Source organism: Pocillopora damicornis, chromosome 1 (genome assembly GCF_964200805.1).
Source record: "Pocillopora damicornis chromosome 1, jaPocDami1.2, whole genome shotgun sequence".
Lineage (NCBI taxonomy): Eukaryota > Metazoa > Cnidaria > Anthozoa > Scleractinia > Pocilloporidae > Pocillopora > Pocillopora damicornis.
Window position 1 is genome coordinate 35,584,188 of NC_142670.1, and position 10,956 is coordinate 35,595,143.

A 10,956-nucleotide genomic window follows, 5' to 3' on the forward strand; every position below is an offset into this window, starting at 1 on the left:
ATCAGTCAAAGTGTCAACGCACATCGTTAAGTATCTCAATCATTTCAAACACAACAGCTGAAAGGTGAGTCTCTTAGTAAGTCGGCACAGAACGTAGTCACTTTCGAAAGACCAGGAGAACCACAAAAGATCAAGCGAGTGCTTGACCTAGTAGCTGGAAAAGGCTGTCAATACCTCTTTTCCAAGACTTGGGCGCCAACCTGATTAAATAGGAGTTCCGTACTGCTGTCAAACCAAAATATGACTGGCCAGTGGATGATATTACAGCTGAACAGGGGATCTAACAAAGCACAAGGCTAGTCATTCGTGCACGTGGATTCTGCGAGCACAAATGATCGGCATTCTTTGATGTCAGGGTTTGCCACCCAAATGCCGAGTCCTATAAGAGCCTAGAGCCTCAAAAAACCCACAGATATACATGAGAATAAGAAGAAGCACCACTAATCAAGGACAGTTCTCAACACTTAACACGAAACATTAACATCCCTCATATTTACCACCACCGGCAGGAAGAGTGACTTCGATAAAATAAAATATGATAGTACTCGAAAGTAGTGTCATAATTGTATCTTTCTCATCATTATCATTGTTATTATTGCTATGGTTGGTTTTTTCTTCCACAAAATGGGCCCTTGTTTGCTAACCTTAACACTCAGACTCTACACCGGCTGCCTTGTCACTGAAATGCGATAAATTTCGATTTCATAGGATTTAATGAGGCAAGAAAAGATAAGATGCAACGTCATGGAAAGAAAAAGAGTTAAAGAACATTCTATGAAAAGGGAAGGAGGAGGAGGGGGGAGATGGCCACTGCTAGAGGCCTATTTTTTTGCCACCCGAAGAGAAGGGCGCTTCGTTGTGTCGTTCAATTGTGCTTGGTTTTGAATCTGCTAAAAAGGATGAGTTTGTTAGTTACGCCGTAGATGAACGATACATCATCAATGGAGTGACATCAAAAAGTCTTTAACCTCTATGTGACATATCAAAACAAAGTCCTGTCATATTTAAAATAGGCAGGTTACTAATTTATCCTAGCATCCCAGTTGAACCTTGTTGCGTCCAAGAGTTGATTCAATCTGACAAGTTTATGAGGATCTAAGAGTCACAAGTACTCACCAGTGAAAAGAATAGAACTTAACGTTCATTGTAAGGTGAAGAAAGGTACTTATTTTCGATAACTGTACGAGGCCTGGAGAGACAAGAAGAAGACTAAGGCATAACATCATTTTTTGGAGTCTTTCAATAACAAATCCATCCATTGAGAGATAAAAATCACAGGGAGGACACTGTGTATGTAAAGTTAAAAAAAAAATTATTCAGACAATTTGTGTCTTGGTATGTTAAACTCCCCCCCCCCCCCCCCTGGAATCTACGTCACAAAATAAATATTCGGTTGCAGATGTAGGTGTGGATTTATCAACCGAAGTAGAACATCCTTAACATGGCCACAAAGTTCGTAGCAACTTTTGCCTTAAGCCGGCGAAACACCTTGGGATTTTATGCGCCAATTGCAGCCAATTTGATCGTCACAGATAGCTGCGGACACACTTGGCGATTTTTTTCGCCGATCGCGACAATGTGGCGCTTCATCCCAGGTTCCATAGGCTAACGTTTAAAAATTGTGCGAATCAATATAAACAAACAGAATGGCGACAGCGAAGCGAAAAAATTGTTTGCTGCTGCCATAATTTTTGCACCCAAAGCGCTCCAGGAAGCGTTCTTAAAAGTGGGACAATGGAAAAGTATGGTCAAAGACATGGATTTATTGAAACGCAGAGTCTTTCTTGAGACGATTACCGTAGTCGCTCGACGTTACACCAAATAAGCACGGCTTTTCTGACCACAGTGTGGTCAAATTTACCTCTTTTTCTTCGGTTCAGAAACAATTTTCGATGCCTTCCGCCATTGTGAAAAATCATGTAATAATATCGCCCAACTTGATTGGTTAATTTTACTGCCGACTCCCAGAGTAAAATGGCGAGAAAATCGCGGGAACGGGCAGACTTAGCGAATGCTAGCGAATTAAATCGCCGATATTTGACATGCCAGATATCGGCGATTTTATACCCCGATCGCGGGGATTGGCGAATATCGCAATCGCCGCACCGAGCACAATTGGCGGCAAAAAGGCCACTCGAAATCAAAAAGAAAACTCCTCTAAAAGGATGCTAACTCAGCTTTTATATACGCATTTCAAAATCAATAAAAACATAAGTAAACATTATAAGTACGTTCAAGACTAATACGTAGTGACAATTACTAACTTATCGCTGGCGGTAAAGAGATCCCGCCACTAAGAAGAAGAGACCACAAAGGGAGATCCGATCGCTACGGCCCTTTGTGCTCTTAGTATCCAGCCTCTATGGACGAATCTACAGGTGAGGTCCACAGCAAAGCAGTGCTGGTTCGCCAATGATGGGGGTGGGGCCGGCTCCACTACAGAAATCAAGAGATGGTGGAACATGTTGAGTACCCTGGGTCCAGAGTTTGGCTACTTCTTAAACGCCAAGAAGTGCTGGGACAAGAAAGAAAGTGTGAAAGAAATATTTAAGGACACAGACACTAATATGACAATGGAAGGGAAGAACCATTAAAGAGCGGCGATCGGCTCACGAGAGCAATTTGTCAATGAGATGGTGTCTGATTTGGTCACTGAAATAGTTCAATTCGTAGAGTTTCCTCAGATATAATCAAAGGCATGCCACGCCTTTCACCTTCGGCTTGAACATCGCTGGATTTACTTTCTAAGAACACTGCCCGACATCCAGGATCTATTAGAGCCACTGGAGAATGCAATATTTCTGGTGCTTATTTACACTTTTGCTTCCCAGTGCCCTAATATGGTGAAATGACTTAATTTTGGGGTACAAAACGAGTGTATCTTCAAACCTCATGAAGCCTATTATGTGATGCTGTTCAAATGTTTTTGCGACACGTAGGATTATATCAAAACAGATATGACTGGACATTACCTAAGAAAGTTTTATCAACACCTAAAACAAAACAATTTTTACTGAAACAGATATTTCGATACAAATAACCGTGCTGTGATCTGTCGGCGTTCGGTCGATAAATAGGTGAGATGACAAACATTTGGCTTTGGGTGACTGACAAAGATTTCTCCATCTCTCTTTTCTACAACAGTCCGCCGCGACCGACAACAGTCCTTCGTCACTCGTAACATACATTATTCAATCTTTCTCTGAGGCTTAATTTTTCCGCTTTTCCATTAATATGCTTGAAATGTTGGTTTCTAACCTTGAACACCACTCTCTTCACGGGCCTCCTCACGTGGCATCACGTGGATAAAGATTGTAAACTATAACTATCGAAGAAAAGTTTGTGAGAGTCTCAGTGGAAAACAATTTGAAATTTTTAACAATTTGAAATAAGTTTGAACATGGCGTTATCACTTGTGCTGAAGACACTGTGTATGTAAACTAAAACACAACTATCCAGATAATTTGTGTCGCGGTATCTTTCCCTCCCCTCCCTGCAATCGATGTCGCCTGGTTCATGATGAAGACTATTCTGAATGACAAGCCTTACGTATTGCATCGCTGGGTAATGAAAGGAGGGAGAAAAGGCATATGTTAGGCATTCAGTTGTTTTTAGTGCTTAGAAGTCTCAATTAGTTTTGATCCAAATTTTAATCCGTAACGCTACCCTAGGTCTCCTTATCTATTTCTGAAAAGAAGACATCGGTTCTTGGACATGTGACTTTGTTAGAAGATTATAAAATTTAGAAAAAAAAGGACATTTCCAACACCCGACACCCCCTTTCTATTACTTTTGGTAGGTTTTTGGACAGCAACCAGTTAAGGAAATTACCATCAGGCATTTTCAGTAGCAACACCGAGCTTGAACATTTGTAAGTTTGGACTCTGTTTTATTTTTGTCTAAGGAACGCGTCAAATCCATTACGCATTGTTGAAAAAAAACCAGCAGATACGAGCAGCGTTGTCTTGGCTCCAAATAAATATCAGCTACGAAGTAGGAATGTTTAATTTTCGTAAACATGTAATTTATTTCCTCTGCAAGTAAAATGGGGTATGGGTGTGGGTCAAGTGCATCCTCAGACACCACCCTCCTATCCCCGTGTTACATCCCTATCCTCACTTCTGCTGAACACTACTTTACGAATCTTTAAATTTTTTAGATCTTTTAATTTTGCTCGTTCTGCAAATTATCAAAGAAAACTTATGACCTCTATTTTAAAGTTATTATGTTCTGAAGTCAGTGCTCTGAACAAAACTTCCTTTCTATCTCTGGTTTTTTTTTTTTTTTTTTTACACAATCTCCTTTTCAAATACTACACTTCTAAGTTTCGCCTTTTACAAGTTTTCTAATGGTAAGCTTCCTCGGTCAAAAAAGTGGCATAGCTCATTTTAAAGAAAACCAAGTAGACCAGAGAAAGAAATCTATTCAATGAAGCATCATTACACAGCGTCGATCTCTAAACTCCATGCAACAAATCGAAACAGGGTCAGGTCAATGTTCAGTGGAGCACTAATTAATTTACCTATTTCTTTATCTTTGTGATATGAGAGTCATAAGTACTTGCTAGTGACACTTATGGTGTTTAACTTGCACAAGAAGAGACGTCAAATAAAAATAGTTTAGAATATTTAAAGTCCAATTTCATTGAAAGGAACGACTTCCTTCGTATAATCTGAGAAATACTGGGATCATAATTGCACTTCTCCACACAGAATTTTTGAAGTGAAGCTCTAGTTAAACCTCTGTTTCAGTCGAATTTAAGCTGACTTTAGGCCTAGACACAGCGACAGAATCTAGACAAATGAGAGCAGATAGCACCAGAAATGCATCAGTTCCAAGCCACAATCAGCGCAGCAAATCTTCACTCCTAATGTTCAAGTTCTGCATTTTTGGGCAGCTTTATTATCTATTTAAGGCATTAAATAGATTATAAACTAAACTAAAAAAAAAACTAGAATTAAACGTTAGAGGTACGTTCGTGGCTAAGACGTGAAGACAATTATTAAATTATTATTGGCGGTAAAAAGATCCTGTCATTGAGAAGAAGGGACCACGCAGGGAGATCTGATCGCTGTGGCTCTTTTTGTTCTTACCGTCCAGCCTATGATCACGTGTCTACAGGTGACGTCTGCGGCAAAGCAGACGTAGTTCCCCACTGATGCTGGTGGGACAGGTTATACTACAGAAATGAATAGAATGGAAGGAACAACGAGGCGCGGCCATAGGCTTACAAAAGTAGCAAGAGGATTTCGTCAGTGAGAAGGTGCCTGATTGGGTCAGTGAAGTAGGGTAATTGGCGGAGTTCGCTCAGACGCAGCCACAGTCACAGTCATGCTATGCCGTTTCCATCTCGGGCTTAAAAAATCGGTGGACACACTTTCTGGTAACACTGCCCGAGGCATTAGGATCTACTAAAGCCACTGGAGAAAGCAAGAACTCTGAGATTTATTCCTGGAATATCGAAACGCAAGTGTAATCAGCTGGCTACGACCATGCTAGCTCTAATGTTCGCCTTGGAGGCGCCTGTGCCTTGCAAATCCAAGCCGGAAGTACGCTTCATCAGTCAAAGTGTCAACGCACCTCGTTAAGTATCTTAAACATTTCAATCACAACAGCTAACAGGCGAGTCTCTTAGTAAGTCGGAACAGAACGTAGTCACTTTCGAAAGACCAGGAGAACCACAAAAGATCGAGAGAGTGCTTGACCAAGTACCTGGAAAAGGCTGGCAATACTTCCTTTCCGAGAATTGGGCGCCAACATGATTAAACAGGAGTTCCGTGCTGCTGTCAAACTACAACATCACTGGCCAGTGGATGATATTACAGCTGAACAGAGGATCTAACAAAGCACAAGGCTGGTCATTCATGCACGTGGACTCTACGAGCACCAATGATCGGAATTCTTTGATGTCAGGGTTTGCCACCCAAATGCGCAGTCCTATAAGAGCCTAGAGCCACAAAAAACCCACAGATATGCATGAGAATAAGAAGAAGCACCACTACTTAAGGACAGTTCTCGACATTTAACGCGAAACAAATATGATAGTACTCGAAAGTAGTACCATAATTGTATCTTTGTCATCATTATCATTGTTATTATTGCTATGGTTGCTTTTTTCCACAAAATGGGCCCTTGTTTGGTAACCTTAACACCGGCTGCCTTGTCATTAAAATGCGATAAATTTCGATTTGATAGGATTTAATGAGGCAAGAAAAAATAAAATGCAACGCCAGGGAAAGAAAAAGAGTTAATGAACATTCTATGAAAAGGGGGGAGAAGGGGCAGGGGGGGAAGATGGTCACTACTAGAGGCCTATTTTTTGCCACCCGAAGAGAAGGGCGCTTCGTTTTGTCGTTCAATTGTACTTTGTTTTTGAATCTGCTGACAAGGATGAGTTTGTTAGTTACGCCGTAGATAAACGATAGACCATCATTGGAGTTACATCACAAAGTCTCTAACCTCTATGTGACATATAAAAAAAAAAGTCCTGTCATATTTAAAGTACGCAGGTTACTAATTTATCCTAGCATCCCAGTTGCACCTTGTTGCGCCCAAGAGTTGATTCAATCTGACAAGTTCATGAGGCTCTAAGAGTCCCAAGTACACACCAGTGAAAGAACTAAATGTTAACTGTAAAGTGGAGAAAGGTGCTTATTTCGATAAGTGCGGGAGGCCTAGAGAGACAAGAAGAAAACTCAGTCATAACATCACTTTTTGGAGTCTTTCAATAACCAATCCATCCTTTGAGAGATAAAAATCACAGGGAAGACACTGTGTATCTAAAGTTAAAAAAATTATTCAGACAATTTGTGTCTTGGTATGTTAAACTCCCCCTCCCTGCAATCAACGTCACCTAGCTTGTAAGAATGCTCTAAATGACAGTGTGTAACCTTAGATCTCAAGATGTAAAACTGGGCAGAAGACATCGATTTTTAGACAATGTGACTTTGTCAGCAGATTATAATTTTAAAAAAAATGTCATTTTCGAGCATTCACGGGACCTGTACCATTTGGACCAGCACAATGTAATCAAAACCCCTCCCTATTACTTTTGGTAGGCTTTGGACAACAACCAGTTTTTTTTTACCAATTTCAATTATTTTACCTTGCACGTACAATGGATCAGTGGTGTAGGTTAAATGCACCCTCTGACTCCACCCTCCTATCCCCTGTGCTACACTCTCCCCTCACTTCTGCTGAACACTACATACCATTCCCATTTATATATCTTCGTATTTTGCTCACTTTATAAATTATCAAAGAAAACCTGTGAAGTGCATTCCGAAGTTAATGTGTTCTGAAGTTAGTGTTTTCAAAAAGAATTTCCTTTCTTATCGTAGTTTATTATATTGTATAATCTCTTTGTCAAAGACTGCACTCCCAAGTGTCGCCTTTTAAAAGTTTTCCCATGATAAGCTTCTTTGGTCAAACAGTGGCATAGCTCGCAAGATTTCATCATTAACTCTCTCTACTGTCTGCCATAAATCCTTAAGATGTTCGTGCGGAGAATTTGGCATTGGATCGACTAATAATCTACTAAATCATCTTTTTCTCTATTCTCATCACATGTGTACTTGATATTGTAAGGATATTTTGAAGAGAAATTCTGTCTTGGTCATACATGGGAGTTAAAGGGTTAAAGCGTCTTTTTTTTCGAGGGCTTAGGGCTTAGTAGTAATAATGCTTATATACACTCATCACGACAGTGTTTACACGTGAAGACTTTCAAGGAATTTTTCTTTTCCTGTTTCCTTTGAAGGTTCAGGCCCACTACCAATTGCATTTCTGATCAAGTAAACTTTGGGATACGGGCAGCTTTAAACCTACCAAGCGACCACACTTAATGAAAAATAAGATGCCATACGTCCTTCTACTGAGCTTTTTTTTCCGAGAAGTTTCTTCAATATGTGAGGGCTTCTTGGCCATTAACAGGATTAGAAAGGTGTAAAAAAATTGATACCGAGAGAATTGTTAATGGATATTTTATGGTTAAACAACCTCGGGTATTTTCATTTCAAATATTTTGAAAAATAATATAGAACCAGCTATATTCAACATGGTTTTTTCACTGTGGACCACTATCTTTGACGTTATTCTTCACCAAGAGGAAATAATGTGCCTAGTCCTCACCTATCCATCACTCGAGAGTTCAAAACCATAGAGTATATATCACTGACTATAAAGCATGCAAATTATGCTTCATAAAGCCTGAAAGGAAGGATAACATGCCGGTTCCCTTTTAATCACCTCTTTTAAAGTCTCAGACAAATTTTTTTAAACAGGATACATATTTTATAATTATCATGACAATAGCTGACAATATAAACCTAAACACGAATAAAGGGGGTAAGTTTCTAAAGAAACTGTGGTGCTGCGTTGGTGGGAAAGTATAACAGGGTAATTTAGTGTTAACAACTGAGTTGAACACGTAAATTGGCCACCGTAAAGAGGGTAAAGGCTTTACCCTCTACGGGGGCCGGCTTATGTTTGAAGTCAGTTGATAACACCAAATTACCAGTTAAACCAAAGCATAGCGTTTTCATTTGCGCATGCTCAAATGAACACACGGTGTAGACAAAGCGGATAAATGAGTGTACATGCTTGTAACACACGAGAAATTTTACGCGCGTAAAGGAATAGGAACGACAATATTCACATAGTATAACTATCGAGGCAAAATGGCGGCATTTTTTAAATTCCCATTGTCTGTTTTCATTTCACGAGGATAAACCCAAACCAAAACAGACAAGACTACCGTTTTAAGGAAAGTTTCCGTCTACGTCACTAAAACCTTGTAAAACCATAAAACCCTCTACGTCTCAAAATAAAAATATGTTGCAGAAGCAGGTGTGGATTTATCAACCGAAGTAGAGCATCCTTAATATCAATGGCTATAAAGTTCGTAGCACCTTTTGCCTTAAGCCGGCGACACACCTTGGAATTTTATGCGCCAATTGCAGCCAATTTGATCGCCACAGATAGCTACGGACACACTTGGCGATTTTTTTTGCCGATCGCAACAATGTGGCACTTCATCCCAGGTTCCATCGAGTGACGTTTAAAAATTGCGCGAACCGATATAAACAAACAGAATGGCGACAGCGAAGCGAAAAAATTGTTGGCTGCTGCCATTCTTTTGCACCCAAAGCGCTTCAGGAAGCGTTCTTAAAAGTGGGACAATGGAAAAGTATGGTCAAAGACATGGATTTATTGAAACGCAGAGTCTTTCTTGAGACGATTACCGTAGTCGCTCGACGTTACACCGAATAAGCATGGCTTTTCTGACCACAGTGTGGTCAAATTTACCTCTTTTTCTTCGGCTCAGAAACAATTTTCGATGCCTTCCGCCATTTTGAAAAATCATGTAATAATATCGCCCAACTTGACTGGTTAATTTTCCTGCCGACTTCCAGAGGAAAGGCAAGAAAATCGCGGGAACGGGCCGACTTAGTGAATGCCGGCGAATTTAATCGCCGATATCTCACATGCCAGATATGGGCGATTTTATACCCCGATAGCTGGGATTGGCGAAAATCGCAGTCGCCGCACCTGGTCATCGCCTCCTCGGTGGCCAAATCCCTGGCGAAAAAGTTTATTGTTTTTGTGGAAAACCAGCGTCAGCTTTGTTTGCAAAGGAATAAGAATGATAGCCCTGAACGCTCAAAAGGCACAAGTAATGAAGCATGCGCAGTCATTTTGTCGCTGTGTCTTACGGGCATTATTTCAAATAAAACTGTTGAGACATTTTGTGTTATTATTTTAAATTGTCCCACTCTTTAACAAGTAACATTAGCACAAAGATTTTTTTAGCAGGTATGTTCCAGGACCTCAGGTAGAACATGAAAATATATATTTTCTCTTGTATTTTTTGCCCATAACTATCAAACGTAACCTAAACAAAATAACGAAGGTGGGCCAAGGGTTAAGAATCAAAAAACGTCACTAAAAAAAGGCCACTCGAAATCAAAAGGAAACCTTCTCTAAAAGGAGGCTTACTCAGCTTTTATATACGCATGGTGATGCTCAAAGGACCCATTCCAAAATCAATGAAAACATAAGTAAACATTATAACTACGTTCGAGACTAATACGTAGTGACAATTACTAACTTATCGCTGGCGGTAAAGAGATCCCGCCACTTAGAAGAAGGGAAAACAAAGGGAGATCCGATCGCTACGGCCCTTTGTGCTCTTAGCATCCAGCTTGTATCAAGGAGTCTACAGGTGAGGTCCACAGAAAAGCAGTGCTGATTCGCCAATGATGCGGGTGGGGCAGGCTCCACTACAGAAATCTAAGGATGGTGGGACATGTTGAGTACCCTGGGTCCAGATTTTGGCTACTTCTTAAACACCAAGAAGTGCTGGATTATCGCAAAGCGGGACAAGAAAGAAAGTGTGAAAGAAATATTTAAGAACACAGACATTAATATGACAATGGAAGGGAAGAACCATTAAAGAGCGGCGATCGGCTCACGAGAGGAATTCGTCAATGAGAAGGTGTCTGATTCGGTCAGTGAAATAGTTCAATTCGTATAGTTTCCTCAGATATAACCAAAGCCATGCTTCGCCTTTCACCTTCGGCTTGAACATCGCTGGACTTACTTTCTAAGAACACTGCCCGACATCCAGGATCTATTAGCGCCACTGGAGAATGCAATATTTCTGGTGCTTATTTACACTTTTGCTTCCCAGTGCCCTAAAATGGTGAAATGACTTAATTTTGGGGTACAAAACGAGCGTATCTTGAAACCTCATGAGGCCACTTATGTGATGCTGTTCAAATGTTTTTGCGACACGTAGGATTATATCAAAACAGATATGACCGGATTGTACCTAAGAAAGTTTTATCAACACCTAAAACAAAACAATTTTTACTGAAACAGATATTCCGATACAAATAACCGTGCTGCGATCTGTCGGCGTTCGGTCGATAAATAGGTGAGATGACAAACATTTGG